The 21,129-nt window shown below is 50.8% G+C and overlaps 1 long non-coding RNA gene across 1 annotated transcript; it reads left to right on the top strand.

The window, feature by feature from the left end:
- Nucleotides 1-234: 234 nt before the first annotated feature.
- Nucleotides 235-5,147, top strand: LOC101176383. Its single transcript, XR_178780.2, has 3 exons — nt 235-407; nt 977-1,061; nt 2,971-5,147. It is a non-coding gene; the product is annotated as an uncharacterized LOC101176383 (long non-coding RNA).
- The last annotated feature ends 15,982 nt before the right edge of the window (nt 5,148-21,129 follow it).

The following is a 21,129-nucleotide window of genomic DNA, read 5'->3' as shown; positions in this document are numbered from 1 at the left end:
TTTATGCAGATGAGGGATGATGCAGGCACAGGCCTGCTCGCGGCACGCTTTATGCAGATGAGGGATGACGCAGGCACAGGCCTGCTCGCGGCACGCTTTATGCAGATGAGGGATGACGCAGGCACAGGCCTGCTCGCGGCACGCTTTATGCAGATGAGGGATGACGCAGGCACAGGCCTGCGCGCCGCACGCTTTATGCAGATGAGGGATGGCGCAAGCGCAGGCCTGCGCGCTGCACGGTTTACTTAGACGAGGGATGGCGCAAGCGCAGGCCTGCGCGCCACGCGCTTTACGTAGATGACGGATGGCGCAGGCAGAGGCCTGTGCGCCTCACGGTTTATGTATATGAGGGATGACGCTGGCACAGGAATTGGCACAACCTGAAGTCAGCTCTGCAGCTTTCCAAGGTATGAACAACGCCCGGGGAGCCAGCGCAGACCCCACCACAGCCCACTGGGCCCAGTGTCCCTGGAAGAGGACATTTCAGCTGAGCTAGGAAGGCTGAGAACAGTTTCCAAAGAGACCTGTGATTCTGGTCTCCATTTGTGTCCCAAATAAAATCGAGTGAAATGAAATATATCTATATAGTTTTTGAGGTTTTGACAGACCCTAAGTCTTAGTAGTTTAAAGAAGACAAAAGCTTTATTTTCCTCCCCAATGTGAAACTGTTTTAATTAGTTAGGATTAGTTTCAATGGTGAATGATAGAAAACCCCAAATAATAGAGGCCAAAACCCTTGCTATTCGGAGTGTCGTCAGCATTTCAGCAGGAGATAATCTAAGTCACAAGCTCAGGCTCTCTGGTCAGAACTTGCATTTTGACAAGATCTGCAGGTGACTTATAGGCATGCTAAGCTTTGAAATAAAACGGGGGTTTACTTATCTCTTATATTTAAGTCTGGAAATGATCTCCCAACACTCAGTATGTGTCCCAGGAAGTCAGCAAGCCAGGATTTTTTTTTTTTTTCATCTTCCAGCTTCGTTCTGTGTGTCCTGTACTCAACAGTCATCTTATGCTGCAGGGTGGCTGCGTGTGCTCCGTACATCACACCCATATTTCAGGTAAGGACGGTTCCCGGAGGGTGCTCAGCACCATGCTGACTACTGCTGGCTGGCACGTTCACACGTGGCCATGTCAGCTCCAAGGACGATGCCGACATCCTGCTGGCTGGCACGTTCGCACGTGGCCATGTTAGCTGCGAGGGCCGTGCCGACATCCTGCTGGCTGGCACTTCCGCATGTGGCCATGTTAGCTGAGAGGGCGATGCCAACACCCTGCTGGCTGGCACGTTTGCACGCGGCCATGTTAGCTGCGAGGACAATGCTTCTGCAAGTTTTGGTTTCTTCCCTTTCATCCTCCCACCCCTGACCGTTTTTGCCTGGGAGCAAGTGCCTAATAAATCACCCGCGCTCAAATCTTTGGCTCAGAGGCTTTTTGAGAGAACCCAAGCAGAGACAGACAATGAAATCAACACTACCACCCACTTAGTTGCCAGCTGGGTGGAGAGGGGGCTGCTCTTCCAAGATGCTTTTCAGCCTCTGAAGGCTCCTTTCCAGAAGGTCCTGTCTATTTGGGCTACTTGCTTCCAGAGCAATTGCATCTGGCTGGATTGCTAATGAGCAATAAGGCCTGCAAACCTCAGGCCACATCTTTAAAGATGAGGGCCCTAGTGTTCCACAGCGTGGGACATTACTGGAATCCAGCCAGTTATGTTCTGGGAGCTGCCTGAATGAAAATCAATTTGTTATTTTAGTTGGTTGGCTTGTTTAAAAAAATTAAATAACAACAAATAAGAAAAAACATGCAATGGCTTTGAGGTAGAACAGAAAATCCAGTGAGCCCTCTCTGTGCCTCTGGCAGAAGAAACTGTGAAGATTTGCATTTAGAAAAACGCCTCCTCAACTTTGGCGGCACCTGATGGTTCATGGTTCCTAAAATTAGAAAATGCTGGATCCTCGGTTCTTTTTTTTTTTTTTTTTGACGGAGTCTCACTCTGTCACCAGGCTGGAGTGCAGTGGTGTGATCTCGGCTCACTGCAACCTCCACCTCCCAGGTTCAAGTGATTCTCCTGCCTCAGCCTCCTGAGTAGCTGGGACTAAAGGCGCCTGCCACCATGCCTGGCTAATTTTTGTATTTTTAGTAGAGACAGGGTTTCACCATGTTGGCCAGGATGGTCTTGATCTCTTGACCTTGTGATCCACCCGCCTCAGCCTCCCAAAGTGCTGGGATTACAGGCGTGAGCCACCACGCGAGCCTTGGTTCTATGTGAGTATTTTGGAGACAATTAGACAAACATCCCACAGCCCCATTTTGAAGCCTGGCATTGTGTTGGCTGCAGTGAATTCTGGGGGTGGAGGTGGCTGGAGGGAAAGAGTTGGGAGTCTTGTTTTGTTTTGTGTTTCCTGGAGGAGTTTCGGGTTCTGCTGGATAATATGTGCTCGCAGGTGCAGCAGGAGTAGCATTCCGATTTCTCACGGCAGTTCAGTCCCTGAGCAGATGGGAGAGGTGAAATAGAAACACACATTACAGAAGAGACATGCTTTCTTAAGGGCACAGGGACCGTGACACATTGCTTTGATGAACGGTGATGGAGTCACACATGGGGAAATTCAACATGGGCACACCAGTCTCACTATTGAGACATCTGCGTTGTATGGGAGCTAATGGCTTTGAATGAGCCCATATTCATTTTTCTAGCAGTTTTGATACTAACATAAAGAGAGAATATGTGTGGACGGAGGAGGCTGCCCTGCACAGACTCTGGGTGTACTTTGTGCCAGTGACATTTTGTTCCAGAGTGATTTTGCTTGTTCCAGTTTTTCTGAAAGGAAAGCATCCGCACAGTTTTGGGGACCGCTGTTTCTCTCATGTCACATGTGAAGATTTGTGGGGTCCTCAGTCTGCGACTGTGCTGTCCAGCATCGATTCCATTCACACTGGTTCTTACTTTCAAAGTCTATTCTATTATAGGGAGAAGACTGCACATATAACCCAGCTCTGCATGGAAAACCTTCTGCCTGGAGGGGAGCCTTCCTAGAGGTGTGGCGTTGCCCTCTGTCTTGAACAGGCTGTGAGCCGTTTTGTCATTTGGGGTTTCTAGATGCAAACATCAGAAGCCTCTGGCCAATCACCAAAGGGAACATGCTGTTAGGATATCCGGGCCCGGGAACTGCAGCAATGTGGGCTGAGAGCAGAGAGCTAACGCACTTTCCGAGGTGAGGAGCTGGGCTGCTATGCCCGAGACGGCTGGGCAGAAGCAGTTAGTGGGGCGTTTCCTTGTGTCCTTAGCTCAAGAGTCACAGTTTCAGGAGTGAGCATCTTAGAGGTCAGGGTTCATTCATATGCCACCTCTCTTCTCACTGTGTCATTGGGGAGGGGCCCGTCTGGACCCTCTGGCTCCTGTGGCAAGAAATGGTCCCATCAAGTCATCCAAGGGCCTGGAAGGAGGCTCCCAAGGAAAGCAGGAGGGGTGGGTGCTGAGCAGCGTCGAGCAGCAAAGGTAGGCTCCAGCCCCACAGGTGTGGCTGCGCCATCCCAGGAAACGTGCCCAGGCAAGTGCTGGTGCTGTTCTCATTACAGGCAGGGTTGGTTTCACTGGACAGGTGGCGCTTCCTCACCTCTTGCCCTCTGGACCCATGGCAGGCACTTTCCAGGGCAGATCACGTGGGCTTGCAGTCTGGCTGCTGGGTCCACGCGGGTTCTCAATCATGACCTGGCTTGCAAGCTCTTTCCACAGTCGGATAAATGTAGCCCTCGGGGAAGTATCTGCAAACTCTTACAATGAGTGTGTGATAATGACACACGTGTGGCCCTTCTAAGACCTCTGCTAGGCGATATCAGCGACTGTGCTCATGAGCGCAGACTTCTGCTAGGTGATATCAGTGACTGCTTGTGAACGCGGACCTCTGCTAGGCATTCTCAGTGACTATGCTCATGAGCGCAGACCTCTGCTGGGCGTTATCAGTGACTGTGCTCGTGAGCGTGGACCTCCACTAGGCATTTTCAGTGACTGTGCTCGTGAGCGCGGACTTTCACCAGCCACGCTTCCGAGGAGTGGGGTCTTTCTTGGCTCTGCCTCTCCCAGGTGACCATCTTGTGAAGACGATGCGTTCTTTATACACAAGTTCTCTCTGTGTCTGTGTGTGTATGTGTGTTCCACACTCAGGACCAAAGTTGAGATAGGTGCACATTTTCTTGGTCCCACTCGTGGCCCCAGTCAGCTGTCAGAAGTGGGTGTGCTCCACACGTACCCACCATGTTAGGGCACAGTGCTCACATTTCACACCTCAGCAGGTGCCTTGATGTTGACCAGAGGCCCCAAAATCATCTCTTTCTGTGACTTCCAGATCTTACATTCCCAGGAACTGGGAAATGCAGTTAGTACCTTTTGGGTCCAAGAAACTTTGTCAGAGCCCTTGTGGGAGAACCATAGATTCTCACTGGATAAACAGAAGAGCTTCGTGTTAGAGAAACCGCCTGTCTCCCCACATTCTCAGGTTTCTGGAGAGTGGCTGAAAGCCATCTGGGTGGAGGTTAAGAGCTCCAACTGTGTAGCTTTGATGTATCGGGCAAGTTGCTTAAGCTCTTTAATGCTGTTTCCTCATTTATTGTGTGAGGCCAAAAATACCCATTCCTTAACATTGTGAGGATTAAAAACAGTAATGAAAAGTGAGTGGCAAGTGCTGAGTACACAGTCAAGTACCTGATACTTTTTAGTGTAAGATAAGTAGCAAGAAAGCATGAAATTTATTTCCATTTACTCTTACTACATGCGGTAAACCATCTACGCACAGAGCACTGCATTGGGTGCCATGAATGATAGAATAAGAGTAACAGGTGCATGAAAAGCTTAAAAGACAAATGAGACAGAGCTAGGTTGCAGAAGACTTAAAAAGTTTATGTATTTAACTTTTAATGGACACACTGTACATGTTTATGGGGTGCAATTTGTTGTTTCCATGCATATCTGTGTTGTGTAATGATCCAATCAGGGTAGTGTGCGTGCCCATTTCCTCAAGGGTGGATCATTGTGCGTATCATCTTGCATCATCATGTATCATGCATGTACCATCATCATGCATCATTATGCATCATCATGCATGTATCATTATGTATCACCTCATGCATATATTATAATGTATCACCTCATGCATGTATTATCATGTATCACCATGCATATATTGTGCATGTACCATCATCATGCATCATTAGGCATCATTGTGCATGTATCATTATCACCTCATGCATGTATTATGTATCACCTCATGCATGTATCATGCATGTACCATCATCATGTATCATTATGCATCATTGTGTGTGTATCATGCATGGGTCATGCATCGCCCCATGCGTTTATCATTTCTTTGTGGCGAGAACACTCAGAAGCCTCTCTTCTCGCTATCTTGTCATATACGCTATTTTATTGTTAACCAAAGTCAGCTTATTGTGCAGTAGAACAATCTCTCCTCATCCTGTGTCCTCATCCTCCCCTCCAAAGCTTCCATAACCACTGTTTACTCTCTGTTCCTAGGAGAGCAACTTAAAATTTTGTGTTATTTTTGGATTTCACATACAAGAAATCCATACAAGAGCTCCATATGAGATCACCCAGTACTTGTTTCTCTGTACCTGGCTTATTTCTCTTAACATGATGTCCAAGCTCATCCATATTGTCACAGATGCTGGGATATCAGTTTTTTCATGTTAGAATGGTATTCCATTGTGTATCTACACCACATTTTCTTTATTCATTCTCCGTTGTTGGGCACCAAGGGCGATTCCATACCTTGGCGATTATGAACAGTGCTGCGATAAGTGTGCGGGTGCCGATGTCTCCTCAACCCACGGGTTTCCTGTCACCTGGGTTTCCCCAGCAGTGGGTTGCTGCATCCCATGGTAGTTCTGTTTGTGTTTTTTTGAGGAACCTGTCTGCTGTTTTCCTGAGTGGCTGTACAGAGCTATAGAACTTTAGGCCTGTGAGCGATAAGTCCTCCAGTACACATGCCATTTTCAGAAGGGCAAACTGTAGCCCAGGAAGGTCAAGTGCCTTGACCAAGGCAGGCACAGTGAGAAACAGGCAGTGTTAGGACCACAACTGGTTTTCCTCTCCAGTCTCTTTTGTGAAGATTGGATGCTAAGGTCCTATAGGAAGCACTGTGGATTATGTAGTAGGTGCTCAGTCTGTTTTGTGAAGATTGTATGCCAAGGTCCTGTAGGAAGCACTATGCATCATGTAGTAGGTGCTGTGTGCCATACATTAAGATTACATTGGAAATAGCGGGCACTATGTATTGTATATTAGCATGATGCACTGAGTCCTGTTGTCAGGGAGCCTGGCACCTGGCAGCTTCAAAGAACTTACAACGTCCACAGGGAGGAACCTGGGACAGCCCAGGGAGCATCACTGGAAGAATTGGCCCGGAATGGAAGCCCCACAGCTCACCTGGGGGGAGCAGGGGGAAGGACAGGGGTGAGGAGGAGAGGACCAGGGGAGCAATGGGAGGAACAGGGGTGCAGGAAGAGCACTGGGGGTGCATGGGAGAGCAGGGTGCAAGGACCTTGCTGGCTGAGAAGACAGTGGGAATGGCGGGTCCTGGGAGAGGGGAGGAGGGGAGACAGGCCACTGGCCACCCTGACTTCAGCCAGGAGACCCATTTCAGAGGCTCAAAAGGTCCTAAGTTTGCGGAGATTGTGCAGCCACAGTGGGAAGCCGAGCCCCATGCTGGATGCTCAGATTGAGGGGGCTCCTGAGGGGCTGCGTTCCTCTCTCCAGGGGCCATGGCACAGCGGCTGCTCATCTCACAGGTATTTATTGGGTTTTTCACCACCTGCCAGGACTTTGCTGCCCACGTCACACATTTCATGTAACCTGTAGGTGTAGAGGCCTCATTTTCAGACAAAGATGAACTAAGATCAGAAAGTGTCTTGTCAGAGGTCACGGCTGGAGCCAGATGGTCAGGCTCAGGCTGGGGCTGGCTTCCCTCGGTGTGACACACGGCTCCTGTGTCACCTTTCCCTGACTATCAGGAGCTCCCAGAGGCCAAGGATGGGTGGGCCCCTGGACAATTCAGACCTAAGGAAGGGCTCCTGGCCTCTTCCCTGAGAGCCTCTAAGCTGACTGCTCTCTTCCTGCTCAGCAGCTCATGACCCCCAGTGGCTTCCTTGAGCTGGGACTTGACTGAAACCCCTGGGACTGGCCCTCCAGCCACCCTGACCTCAGGGGGTCGAGGTGCTCACTGGGCCAGCGCTCAGGAGGCTCCGTGCCAGCCGGAACACCGGGAAACCCTCTATCTGAAGCTTTGACCCAGGGAGGAGCCTGGAGAGGTGACGTCCTGGCAGGCCTCTCCCGCAAACCCCAGAATCAGAAGTGGCCACACCAGGTCCAGCACCCACGGCAGTAGCGGGAGCCATTTCCAGGGGCAGCTTTGGGGATTATCTCCACTATAATTGTCCTTCCAAGTGAAAGGGGCTTAAAAAGACCCCTGAGCAGGAGAGAAAAAGTGTCTTCAAAGAAAACTCCCTTCATCTTAAAGTAAGTGTCTGCGCTAGCCTCTTGGTCATCTCATCGCAGTAGAATTTTAGGCTCCGTCACTCCTGTGACTTAATTCAATTGGCATTGATATTTTGAAAATAATGATTTTTCCTAATTGCAAATGTGAAATGTATTAATTATAGAAACATCATCCACAAGCCTCTCACTCAGAAAGAGACACCGATAACTGTTTCTTTTCATGGAGTGCATTCCACTGTCCCATTTTCCCACCGCACCGCGTGGCCTGACGCTTTCCTCTGTCATGAATGGCTCTGATACAATGTGAAATGAAATTCCATCTCAGACATGCACCGTGATCACTCACCCCTCTCTCCTCAATGCCTGTGTGTCATTGAGCACCTCACCTGTGCTATGTATTTCTCTTTAGGGTCACAAAAGAATTGCTGTGTAATCTCTGTGGGCAAGGAGATTTCTCCCGATTTTGATTGTTTTTCTGTTTTCTTAGGATAGAATCTTTTCTAGCAGTCATTGGTCTATTGAAAACACAAATAAGCCTCACTTCATACACTAGAAAACTTCATAATATAAGGTTTATATTTGCCATGAGAGGAAACAAAATATTGTCTTAAATGCATTCACATACCCTAAGAAAAATGGTATGAAACGGTCAAGGAAAAGTTCCTTCTGATAGTAAAAAAATTCACCCCCCTATTAAACCAACGATGAGGTTGCACTAGATTAGAGTTTAGTTCTGAAACTCTGTGCTTTTAGATATTTGGTCCTCTAGGATTTCCTGGTGGGGGACACACGCACATAAGTCTCTTGATGGTGGGACTCTGGTTCCCTGGCCAAGACCACACATGTGTCTCCAGGCAGGTACTTCCTCTGCAAGTGTCTGATGACCACAGTGAGGTGGGTGTGTTGATAATAATCTACTGTCATAGACACCTTTACCTTATTATGCTGAACCAGGAATGGCACAATTGATATTCTCAGGTTTTTTAATCCCTTAAGAAGAAAAGATAATTAAAAATATCTTTTCACTCAAGAAGCATACGATAGAATCTGATGATACAGACAAAGGGTATGCTCACTGATTTGAAAATTACAGATTGAATCCCTGAGACAAATATCTCCCCTGCTTTCAGGTAAATCACTGTCTACAGGTGAGATAACCATGTATCAAAGTACATCAAATTGTGTTGTGGTGTGTCTTGATTCCTTTGAAATAAGGGCCTCTTCTTTCTCCACACCACTATCAATGAAGAGTTATTGACAGTATATTAGCTAATCACAACAACCATTATTTATTAGTGACTATTACATATCAGATATTTTACACACGTTATTTCTAGTCTTCCAAAAACCCTGCATGAGACCTGCTCTGTTTTTGTTTCTTTTTTTTTGAGAAGGAGTTTCTCTCTCGTTGCCCAGGCTGCAGTAAAATGGCATGATCTCGGCTCACTGCAACCTCTGCCTCCTGTGTTCAAGCGATTCTCCTGCCACAGTCTCCCAAGTAGCTGGGATTACAGGTGCCACCACACCTGGCTAATTTTGTATTTTTAGTGGAGACGGGGTTGTACCATGTTGGCCAGCTGGTCTCGAACTCCCGACCTTAGGTGATCCGCCCGCCTTGGCCTCCCAAAGTTCTGGGATTACAGGTGTGAGCCACCATGGCTGGCCTGAGCTGCTACTATTCTTATGTGATACACGGGAAAGCACATTGGAGGCAGTAGTTGGCCAGGTGGTGGGGCCAGGCTGCACATCCAGGCCGACTTTTCTCCACACGGCCGTAAGAATCCCACCGCCAGCGGCACCTCCCAGAGGATCCCACTGTCCAGGCGCTAATGAGTGCTTTTAGGTACAACTTCCTGTGTTCTGTCTCCATATGGCCAAATTAAGCATTCAGTTTTAATTAAACTAATAAGAGGTGTCACTGGATGTGGTTAGAAAAGTGTGGCATGTTCTGACGCCCGATAGTTTTAAATATCTTCATCTGTTCCGTGGCTTACGTGTGCCACATGGCAGGACCCGGTGACTTAGGTTCCTGCTGGGCACAGGGCTGGCTCGCAGGGTCCCATCGGGGGTGGAGGTGTGCATGGGTGGCCTTGGCATGTCCTCAGCCTTCCCTGTGGGCTGTGGGCTGCAGGCTGGGGCTGTGCCTGTATCCGGGCAGCTTACCCAGGGCTCCCTGGTATGCCTTCCTTTGATGCCTGTAGCAGCCCCGTGGGGCGGCTGGAAGTTTGTGTTGCAGGAGGAACTGATGCACCTTCCTTTCCTTTTGGCTTTGTAGTGCTTTCTTCATTCATTCATGAGCCCCAAGAATAGAATTTGAGGGCTTACTTTTTACGAGGCAAATCACAACATCTCCTGGCTCGGAAGGGCCAGGGCAGCAGGGGAAAGAAAGTTGTGCAGATTCGAGTCTGAGTGACTCACGGTGGGGTGCAGGGGGAGGTGGTCCCTGGACGCAGCTGGGCAGCCCTTGGTACCTGGCCAGGCTCCACAGTGGCCACCCTACACCCCTCCCAGTGCCTTCACCACCACAGCCCCATGCCCCTCTCCCGCCTTCACCACCACAGCCCCATGCCCTGCTGTACTCCAGCACAACCTCGGGAAGCTGAGTGAGCACCTGAGTGGGAAGAGGGGGCTTCCAAGACCATGCGCGTCCCACAGCTCCAGGGACGTGTCTGACGTTTCCGTGGGGGAGTCGTGTTTTCCTGTGTTGTCTATGCCACTGCTGTTTCGTCGTCTGCTAAAGCAGCTGAAATGGTTTCCCAGACAGAGGGAGGGAACACTTGGCTAAATGTGCTTTGCTGAGGAATTCCTGCCCCTCCTACACCCCCACTCTCCGATGACACCTGGAATTGAGCTGGGGCCCCGGAGCCGCCCCTTGGCTGGTCAGGGTGGGTTGTTGATTGCCCGTAAGCAGCAGCCACGCCCCTGTCCTTGGCCTCCAAGCTGCGTGAGGACGGCTCACACCAGCAATGCCGAGATTGGCTTAGGGTGTCCAAGTGCACATTCTATTTTGGGGAAGTCTATCCACCAAAATTCATTGGCTTGTATGAGAAGCCATGATCTTCACTGTCTTTTATTTAATGATACATAATGTCCACGTGAACCAGGCAGCTTCCGGCAGCTCCAGAAGAGAGCAGCAGAGTTCAGACCTTCTGTTTCATCCTGAGCCAGCAGCAAGGGGCTCCCAGGAGGAGTCGAGTTTGATGCCCGCACTCCTCCCTCAGTGGCCAAGCTCGCCCCTTCCCCAAAAGTGTAGGGCCCTAAGGTCTCTTGCCTCATGACACATCCAGGTGGCAGGCACCATTGGGGCTGCCGTCATCCACAGATGAACTAGCAAACTTGAGGGAGTCTAATGCTTTTCTGAAATGACAGCCAGAAAGTGGCAGGGCTCTTTCGTTCCAAAGCCCTCTCCCCTCACTCCACACACAGCTGGCTGCATGTGGGGCTGGGAGTTCCAGGAGACAGGGAGGAGGCACCAACGTCTTCATTTGCAAGAAACTCATGCTTAGCATAAAAGTCTTAACGTGGGAAGCCACCAGGCATGGCGAGGTGGTGTGTCACCTCTTGCACATCTGTGTGGTATAGGGGACACCGTATGGGGGCATCTCCAAGAACAAGCAGGACCAGGGCCAATGGAGGCTGGGGTTAGGAGGGCCTTGGAGGGATGGGCAAGCACACGTGAGTGGTGATCAAGAAGTGGTGATCAAGCCGCCCTCAGGAAGCCATGAGAAGGGTTCAGGGAAGCTGATGAAAGGCCCAGATCTGGGCATCGCCAGCACACGGAGGACTGAGGGCAGGAAAGGCCTGAAGAGCAAAGAGTACTCAGAGCCTGGAGAGCAACTGGCCCAGGGGATGTCCAGGAGGCTGGAACGGAGGGGGCTGGTACCCACGCCTGATCACACAGCTGCTGCCCCTGCTGCCTTCTGAGCCTCTCGTGTGCTAAATCTGGCACACACACACATATGCACACACACGTACACATGCATGCATGTGCAACACGACACACACGCACACACATGCACACACGTGCACAAAGCACACACATGCATACACACAATACGTGTGCACACAGCACACACATGCACAGAACACATGTGCAGCACATGTCCATGAATGCAAAGCACATACATGTCCGATGCACACACAGCATATGGTCACACATGTGTACACATGCACACAATGCAACACGTGTATACATGTGCAAAGCACACACATGCACACACATGTGTACACACTCCCCACAGAGTTCTGACTGGAAATGCTCAGGCAGGAGCAGCATTGGAAGGAGGCCCCTGCCAGGCACAGAGACCAGACATAACCCACACTAGTCCCAGACACCATCAGCTCCTGTACCCCAGGCTGTTGCCCTCGGAAGAGAGTGGCCCCTGCCCCGTGGGATCCCTCATGCCCTCCTCCTCCCCTCTGTCTGAGACCCACCAGCCCACCGTTGGATCCCTGCGGTTTCTTCCCTTTCCTCTCATTTGGAGCCATGCGCTGTTCCCCGGCCCAGACATCCGTGTCCACACTGCTGACTGCCCCACCAGTGGCGAGAGCCTGCCTGGGATCTTCCCTTTACAAGAAAGAAGAGAAGGGATACTTACTTTTCCTTCTCAGGGACAGTAATAATGGTCATTTTCCTTTCCTTTTCTTCTTAAACATCTCATTATGGAAATGTTCAAACACCTGCAAAGTAGAACAGAATGAGCCCCAGTGCCGTCATCTCTGGGCCGTCTCCTTTGATCTGGTCCCTGCCTGCCATCCCACGTCCCATGCTGATTCCTTTGAGGCAAACATCGGATGACATCTGGGCATTGGATTCTGAAACGTGAGTGTGAAGGAGATGGGGCCTGTGGCTACTAAGTCTGCTCAGAAATCGTAGCCTTTGGGGAATCGATCACTGTTTTGAAATGTCAGAACATGTGGACAGGGAAGAACTTAGTCGAAGTTTTGCTGTGACGAGGGCGCGTCTTTAGGAAGAGGCTTGGGCAGCAGCATCCTCAGCTTCTCATAAGGCGACACTGGTCACACTATTCTTGGTTATTCCATAAAATCTTAGGGTCTTGTGACGTGCTGGTTGTTTTTTTATATGTATGACTAAGCCTAGCACACCAGGCCCCCGGGATGCTGATTTACAGGCTGTGTCCTGTCAGTGCCCAGCTCCCGTTTTCTCCATCCTGCAGTAAGAGCTGTTAACAACACAGAACTCACTGCACACAGCGGCAGAGGGAGCCACTCCCCTCCAGCCTCTCGGGCTGTCCTCACCTGTTTTCTGCACCAGAGAGTGAGCTACAGGGCAGCCTGGCCTTGTCCTCTCGTTCCCTCAGCCGCTAGCACACTGCCTCGTAGGTAGCAGGTGCTTAACAGATGTTCAACTAAATTCCTTTCAAGCTACATAAAGTACCCATATTTGGCTTCATGAAATTGCATGAGAGATTTGTCTTGTGTTGGTTGAGTGAGAAAAAGCAGCTCCCGGGGCCTCTGGTGATCAGCTTCAGCCTTGGGCATGTCTGCCCCTCCCTCTCCGGCCTCCCCCGATTCCTGTGAGACCCTAGGTCATGCTTGGCCAGGCCTGGCAGGGAATTTCTGAACCGACTTTGCATTCTTTTGAAAAATGATCTGGTGTGGAGTTAGCTGCCCAGGGAGGCCAGGAGGTTTGTGTGCAGTGCTGGAGGGATCGGGAGGGCCGGGCAGTCCTAGGATGACGTGGGGCTCTGAGTCCCAGGCCCTGAGCCCGTGGGCACGAGGGGCAGGTCGACTGGGAGCAGTTGCATTGCACCAGGTGCTGCGACTCTTAGATGCCAATGTGCCCTTGAGGCCAGTTTAATTCCTCCTCCATCAGAGGGCACAGGGCAGGACGCAGAAACTTCGACATGGACTGGCTGTGTGCAGGGGCCTCGAGAACAGAACGTGTCGCTGGAACAGCGTGTGCAGAACCAGCCAGGGTGCAGCACACCTATAGTACTGCACAGGATCCGCTTGCAGGCTGGAACACGGGCTTGCTCCAGTGCTAACTCTGTGTCCAGGCACAGAATTGAGCCCATTCCCAACCCAGGAGTGGGTCCCTGTTGTGTTCATCTGAATAAGATGAAATGAAGCACCGGTGGAGGTAGCGTCCTGGGTCTCAGCAGTCACAGGTGCGCACGCGTGAACACAGGGCGTGGGCTCCACCCACCGTCCCCAGTGGCCCACACGCACAGGTGGTGTTCAGAGTGTGACGACAGCTGGGGTTTGTTTGTTCGTTTGTTTGTTTTATTGAGACACAGGGTCTCAAGGTCTCACTCCGTTGCCCAGGCTGGAGTGCAGTAGCATGATCACAGCTCACTGCAGCTTCAACCTCCCAGGCCCAAGCGATCCTCCCCCCATCAGCCTCCTGAGTAGCTGAGACCACAGGCTGCTACCACCACATCTGGCTAATTTTTGTATTTTTCTTTTGTAGAGATGGGGTCCTGCTATGTTGCTCAGGCTGGCCTCAAACTCCTGGCCTCAAGTGATCCTCCCACCTTGGCCACCCAAAGTGTTGGGATTGCAGGTGTGAGCCACCACCCCAGGCCCTGATATTTTTGATATTGACTGAATACTGAAAGGATAAAAGTCTCCTGCCAAGCTGACCACGAGGCTGTCTCCTTCACTGTCCAGAGAGGAGTGCTGGGGGCCCGCAGTGCTCAGGGGCTGTGGATGAGAATGTGGACAATCACTTTTCCCTGTGCTTGGCTTCTCAAGCAACTATCTCATACCTCAGGGATAGAGCTGTGGGCTCATGGTCTATGGAGAAGCCACGTCCTCAGGACAGAGATGGGTGTATGTGGTCTATGGAGAGACCACATCCTCAGGACAGAGCTGTGTGCTCCTGGTCTACAAAGGGGCCATGCCCTCAAGACAGAGATGGGTGTATGTGGTCTGTGGAGGGGCCGTGTCCTCAGGGCAGAGGTGTGGGCTCGTGTTCTATGGAGGGGCCACATCCTCAGGACAGAGATGGGTGAATGTGGTCTATGGAGGGGCTGTGTCCTCAGGGCAGAGCTGTGCGCTTGTGGTCCTCTCCCTACCACTCTGTACTCCAGCCCCCTGATTCCACACAGCATCCCCTTCCCATCATTCCATACCAAGCCCACTCCTTGACGGAGCCAAATATTCCATCCACGAAGATTCGTGAGGTCATTTCCTTTGGTGCATAAGGCACATCCTCCTGTGGTCTTGAGCTCTGAGCAGCGGGAACATGCGGAGGTTCTCAGCCACCTGTTTTGGGTTTCATCAAGCAATGTGTAATCCTCTCAGGCCAGTGGATGGAGGCCAACCGCTCTGGGGTCCTCTGTATTTGTGCTCATGATTTTCCTCGGTCTCCTCCTGGCTTCATCTCTGTTGATGAAAGGCTTTCTTTTGGGAAAGCTGGCCCTTTAAGGGTAGTGGCTTTCTGAAACCCTCCAGGGAGAGTGCATTTCTGTCATCAAGTTTAACCCAACTAACGGAACCGGATTTAATAGATTCAAATCGGGCCGGGCGTGGTGGCTCACGCCTGTAATCCCAGCACTTTGGGAGGCTGAGGCGGGTGGATCACGAGGTCAGGAGATTGAGACCATCCTGGCTAACATGGTGAAAACCTGTCTCTACTAAAAATACAAAAGATTAGCTGAGTGTGGTGGTGAGCACCTGTAATCTCAGCTACTCAGGAAGCTGAGGCAGGAGAATGGCGTGAACCTGGGACGCGGAGCTTGCAGTGAGCCGAGATCATGCCACTGCACTCCAGCCTGGGTGACAGAGCGAGACTCTGTCTCAAAAAAAAAAAAAAAATAGATTCAAAGCGGATGAGGGTGTGTCAGTCACAGAGTGTTGTTTCAATCACAGAGCGGTGTGTCAATCACAGAGCATAAGGACCACTGCTGTGGCCACTTTGTCCTTGAACCCCGTGCACACCTATCAGATTTTGAGAATCAGAGTGGATGGTGGTTACTTTCTTTGGGAACATGCACTTAGCTGAAACCTCTTACTGAGGTGATTTATCATCAACTTCAGGTTTCATGCTTTAAAAAAATTCTCAACAAGAAAGAAAAATGACATAGGAGACGAGGCTGTCTGGGGTGAGGGCAGGCTTGAAGAAAGACTGGGCAGATGTGTGGAGCCGTTATGTTTGGAGGGGTTACCAAGAAGCAGACCCCCCATTGGCAAGAATGAGGGCCGTTTTGGGTAGGAGGGGCTCCTCTGTGAGTGACAGCAAAGACCAACCCCAGGAGCCACTTCTGGGCCATGAAGAGATGAGGCTGGAGACCTTCTTGTCCCTGTGCCATTAAACCATCCCTCCTGACACTGATTCTCCACGCTCGGTGACTCTGGCCAGGGACCACTGAAGCCTTTGGGGTTCATCTTGAACCCTCTTTACACCTGCAGGTCTTCTTCTTTCTCTGCCCATAACCCTGACCCCTTGTTTTGCTGTCTATGGGGTAATTTATCATAAGGCCCAAGAAATGAGATGCTCTTTAGGGCACTGACACCCCACCCGGAGGAACGGCCCCCACCTGCGGATGAGGGGGAGGCGTCAGAATCTCCTGGGGTGTTTTCAGAGCCCCCCCACCTCTGCCTCTGCCCCTACCTGAGACCCCCCGTACCCTCCCTTGAGTGGAGAATCACTGTGGTTAATGTGAAACACACAGACAAAAAAAAAAAAACAATGCAGGCACCCACGGCCTGGCCTGAAGGGAGGTAGGTGGGACTGGAGACGCGGGGTGGACAAGAGCAACGCCTCCAAACAAGACGTCTTATCCCGGCCCCTCCGGCTGCAGCGTTGGAGCCCCGTGCTCAGCATGGCTGTAATTTTAGTCTATTTCCTGGGTGACAGTGAGAAATCAAAGTCCCTTCCGCCAGCACAGGGATGTCCCTTTCTGGGCCTGCCATGCCCACAGTTAGGCCCCTGGAAAGCAGCAAGACGTGTCACGGGGAAAACACTCTACTGGATTCTGGGGTGCTCAGTCCACACACCGACATGGAGCTGCGGCGCAAGCCCCTGAGATGTTTGGGAATCCCTTCACCCCAGTTTCCACCTGGCTTAGTATTCTGCATGAAATTACCAGCCACACCCATGCTCAGTGTGTTATGGCAAATGTATGGCAAATGTATGGCAAATCTGGGAGAGGACTCAGAACATCTCAGATTTCATAACCCTTCAACCCCTCAAGCCTCCATCAGCAGCCCTGGGAAGTAGGAGGCTAAGGCTGCGTTCACACACTGGTGAGAAAACTGAGGCGCAAAGTCACGCATGCGGTGATTAATTCATTTTGTGCAGTTAATGAGAAGCGGGCTCAAGGCTTGAAGGGAGTTCTTTTCATTTCCAGCCCCGTGCTATTATAATGAGTTCATTTACAGTAAATATGTAAGGCTAATGTCGGGCTAGTAACTGCTGCTCAGGCAGAGGCCACTAATTGATGTAACTATTATAAAAAGGAAAAGGTTTTGTTTGTTTGTGCTGAGACGGAGTCTCACTCTGTCACCAGGCTGGAGTGCAGTGGCCTGATCTCGGCTCACTGCAACTTCCGCCTCCCAGGTTCAAGCGATTCCCCTGCCTCAGCCTCCTGAGTAGCTGGGACTACAGGCGTGCGCCACCATGCCCGGCTAATTTTTTGTATTTTAGTATAGATGGGGTTTCACTATGTTGGCCAGGCTGGTCTCCATCTCCTGACCTCGTGATCCACTGGCCTCTGCCTCCCAAAGTGCTGGGATTCCAGGTGTGAGCCACCGCACCTGGCCAGGAGAAGGATTTAGAGCTGATCATGTCCCTTTTTTGGGGTGGGTGGACACATTAGTCTTGAGACCCACAGAACTTTGCTTGATGAAAAAGGCCCAACAACTCAGGAAAGAACAATTTTACTTAATATTTTTATTCACTTAAACATTCACTTATCAGATATCACTGAAGTGCAATTTACAGAACTTAGAGGCAAATTAACATATGTAAATTCATATTTTAAGGTTTTGGATTTTTTTTTTTTACAAATATTACAAATGTACATCCATTGATACAATATTGCCATTCAGTCATGCTTTTTATGTACATACCTTCAATTAGAATTACTGTGTATTAAGTTCATTTTGCTTACAAAATGCTGAAAACTAACGGGGCGTACTGGGAGAGATTTTTTTTTTTTTTACTGATGCATAAACTGCAGAGAGATAGAAATCTAGGGCCTGCGTGAAAAGAGGCACTGGTACCCAGATGATCTCGCCTCGGTGTTTAGGGGATGCTTATCCCTCCAACCTTGGCTTTAGGACAATGAGTTGGGAAATAAAGTGTTCCTCTCACCAGGGTTTGCTCTGTCTACGGTTCCCGCAGAAGTGATATTGTTTGGTGCGAATCTCTAGAGGCAGCGTGGTGGCTCATGCCTGTAATCCCAGCACTCTCGGAGGCCGGGGTGGGCAGATCACTTGAGGCCAGGAGTTCGAGACTAGCCTGGGCAACATGGCGAGACCCCATCTTTACCAAAAATACAAAAATTAGCCAATCTCATAAGCTGGTCTCAAAAAAGTAAATAGATCTCTAGAGATGTGGCCACCAGCGTTCCTTCTGGTGAGAGGTCAGAGCATGTGGACACATTCAGGAGAGTCCAAAAATGACTGCAGCGACTCCCTGTGCACAAGGCATCAGGAACCCAGCAGGGCTCTCTCAGCCCCGGCATGAACCTGCTGCGTGGATCCCTCACAGCGGGATGGTGCCTGAGACCTCCTCCTGGGTGGGGGCCACGGCAGCAGAACAAAGGAGCCAGGAGTTTTGGGACGGGGACTAACAAGACAGCAAGAAAGGGAAGAGGCGGGGAGGAGAGAAAGGGGCGAGAAGGGAAGTGAAGAGGCTGAGGGGAGAGTGAGTGAAGGGGCGGGAAGGGGAGTAAAGAGGCTGAGGGGAGAGGGGAGGAGAGAGGGGCGGGAAGGGGAGTGAAGAGGCTGAGGGGAGGAGCGGAGGGTGGTGCCGGCAGCCTCTCAGGCTTCCCAGAAACAGCCTGAGAAGGAAGCTCCTCTGTCTTCACCACATCTCTGGTCAGTCCCTGTGGCCTCTGCTCCTGCCTCCTCACTTCCCCACCATCCTTCCTTCACTTTCTCGGATTCAGAATTTGTGGGAGAAGTTTGACAGGGGCCACCACCAGCTCCTGCAGTGGCGAAGGACTCGGACAGCGGCAAGGCCTACGCCGTGTCCTCCAGCCGCCCACCTCGCCCCACATGGTGGCAAAATACCAAAAGACCCTAAAATACCGGCGAGGCGGGGGTCGGTCTGTCCCTGCTAAGAGCTGCCGGGGGGTGCTACAGCCTCTCCTGCAACACAGAGCTTCTAAATTTCCACCTCCAACCGCGAGCTCTGCAAAAACCGCAGGCGAGGACAGGCTTTGGAGGTGTGTGGGACGGTGGCTCCCTGACGTGGACTAGGGGACTCTGCAGCCTACCTGAGGGCTGCAAGAAGCCCACAGAGCCTCACTGGGTTCTGTCGGGTGTTACGAGAGGCGGCTGCAGTGATCCAACGGCAGTACAGAAAAAGAAAGGCTCTCAGCCTCCCTTTGGTCTCCATTAGAAAGTGATACTTATTGTATTTTGGGCCAATTAGTCAGATTATTTTATTAGAATGGCTTCTTAAAAAAGGGTATATAAGTTTCCCTAAATTAAAAATGTCTACTTTATGTACGTCTCAAATGTCTTTAATTGTTTTAAACAATATTCTATAGACATATCTTGAAATTTATCATCTAAAAATAGGATTTCATCAAAATACTCTAACTATTCTGGGCATCGATATCCTCTGTATTTACTGTTTATGGCTCTGCAGACGTGATAAACATTATATCCAGAAAAAAAGCATGTGACTTTGTTGATAAGAAAAGCTCCCTGTGAAAACAAAATGAGATGGAGAAATATGATCTGTGTGTTTCTTTGAAAAGGAACCCAGCTTGATGTTTCTGAGGAACAGGACTCATCACAAAGTCAGCATGGTGTGATAGATATATACAGATGTAAAGAGAATCGCAGGAATGGAAAGGAAACAATAGCTATTGACCCGCACATCCTTTCCTCGGCAAAAACAAAACCCACAGAAACCCTAACTCCATCCCTTGACATCACACATGGCTGCAAAAGCGGGGCTGGAGGTGGACAGCAGAGCCTGCCTGGCCACGCGGCTGTTCCCTGTGCTCCGTCCTGCAAAAAGGCCAGAAACCACCAGACACTAACTTTTTGATTAAGAACCAGGCCGGAAACCACATTGCTGACCTTCCCGATGGGAAAGCAATGTGTGTTTTGGAGGCAGATAAAGGTGGCGTTCGTTTTATGAGGACCTTTGTAGGGGCCTAAGCAGGCATGAATACAGACTACAGAAAATCTGAAGCGAGGGGCTTGGTGGTGTGAGGTGGTGGGAAGTGCAGGGAAGCCAGGTGGTGATTTTGAGGTGGACTTGGAGGGGCGGGCCTGACTTCATCAGCCCCCCTTGTGTCGTGCCCAGCGTATTTACAGGGTGACAGAAAGTGACCCGTCCCCTACTTGTGTCTTGGAGGAGGGTGCGTGGCCACTCTTAAGACCAATTCAGTGGTCAAAACTGCAGGGCAGACCTGGCCTGAAAGTGGTGCTGGGATGTTCTGACCTGAACCCGAGGGTGAAATCCTCAGACTTCAACACCAGCCCTTCCATCTCTGCAGAGGTGGCACAGCCCCTCCAGGCACATCCAGGGCTGTGGGAATCCTGGGACCCGGATTCTTCCAGGCACTCCTGGTGCTGTGGGAATCCTGGGACCTGGCCCCTTCAGGTATACCTGGGGCTGTGGGAATCCTGGGACCTGGCCCTTCCTGGCTGGGTCAGGCCCTGCCAGTTGGGAGCAGCCTGCGTGTGGCGTGATCTGGTGTGGCGTGCCTCCCGCATGTGGGGTCACCCCTGACTGCCTCGACTACCTTCTCCTTTTACTACCCAGGGCCTGGGACCCTCCTCTCCTTACATGGTGTCCCCTCTGCAGCCCACATCCCCTCTGACAGATCCCTCCACGGAAAAGCTCCAGCACCTCAACCTCACTCTGGCTGCGTTGGAAACTGTTCTCTCGCTATCAACCTTCTCTGAAGAGCTTTAATCTCTCCTTCCATGGAGTCTCCTGTGGATTTAATACATACACTTGTACTAATGGGTAGCATGGAATTAATGTTTGGCTTTCTCCAGGTGTAGACGTTGATATTTCAGTAAAGTCTGAGTTGTTTCTGGAAGGTCAATGCGTGTGAGACAAACTGAATCCCAACCCCACAGCTGCGGCTTCATGATGCTGGCCACTGCGTAGCCGAGCGCTTTCTGAGCCCCATGAATCAGACCCTGCGTCGTCCCTGTGACAGTGAAGTCTGCTTACAACATAGGCCCCCTCGCTGCAGAAACTGTGATTTGGAGCCCACTGGGACAAAGCATCATATGCTTCTCTAGCCAACATCTCAGATGAAGGTGATTTGATGCCTGGGTGGGAGACTTCAGCCAGGAGCTGGCCGTGCTCCCATGCATTCAGGGGAGTGCTCACTTCTGACGGCTGCGAACGTCTGAGCCACCCATCACCTCTTGACCCTAAGTTCTCTAAGCTTCATCCTAGTGATGTCAAGTTACCAGAACTTAATAGAAACTGGTCGTTTGAGCTTAGC

The sequence above is a fragment of the Nomascus leucogenys genome, chromosome 9, assembly GCF_006542625.1.
Source record: "Nomascus leucogenys isolate Asia chromosome 9, Asia_NLE_v1, whole genome shotgun sequence".
NCBI classification, from domain to species: domain Eukaryota; kingdom Metazoa; phylum Chordata; class Mammalia; order Primates; family Hylobatidae; genus Nomascus; species Nomascus leucogenys.
The sequence above is the reverse complement of the archived record's forward strand: the minus strand, read 5'-3'. Positions and strand labels throughout refer to the sequence as shown.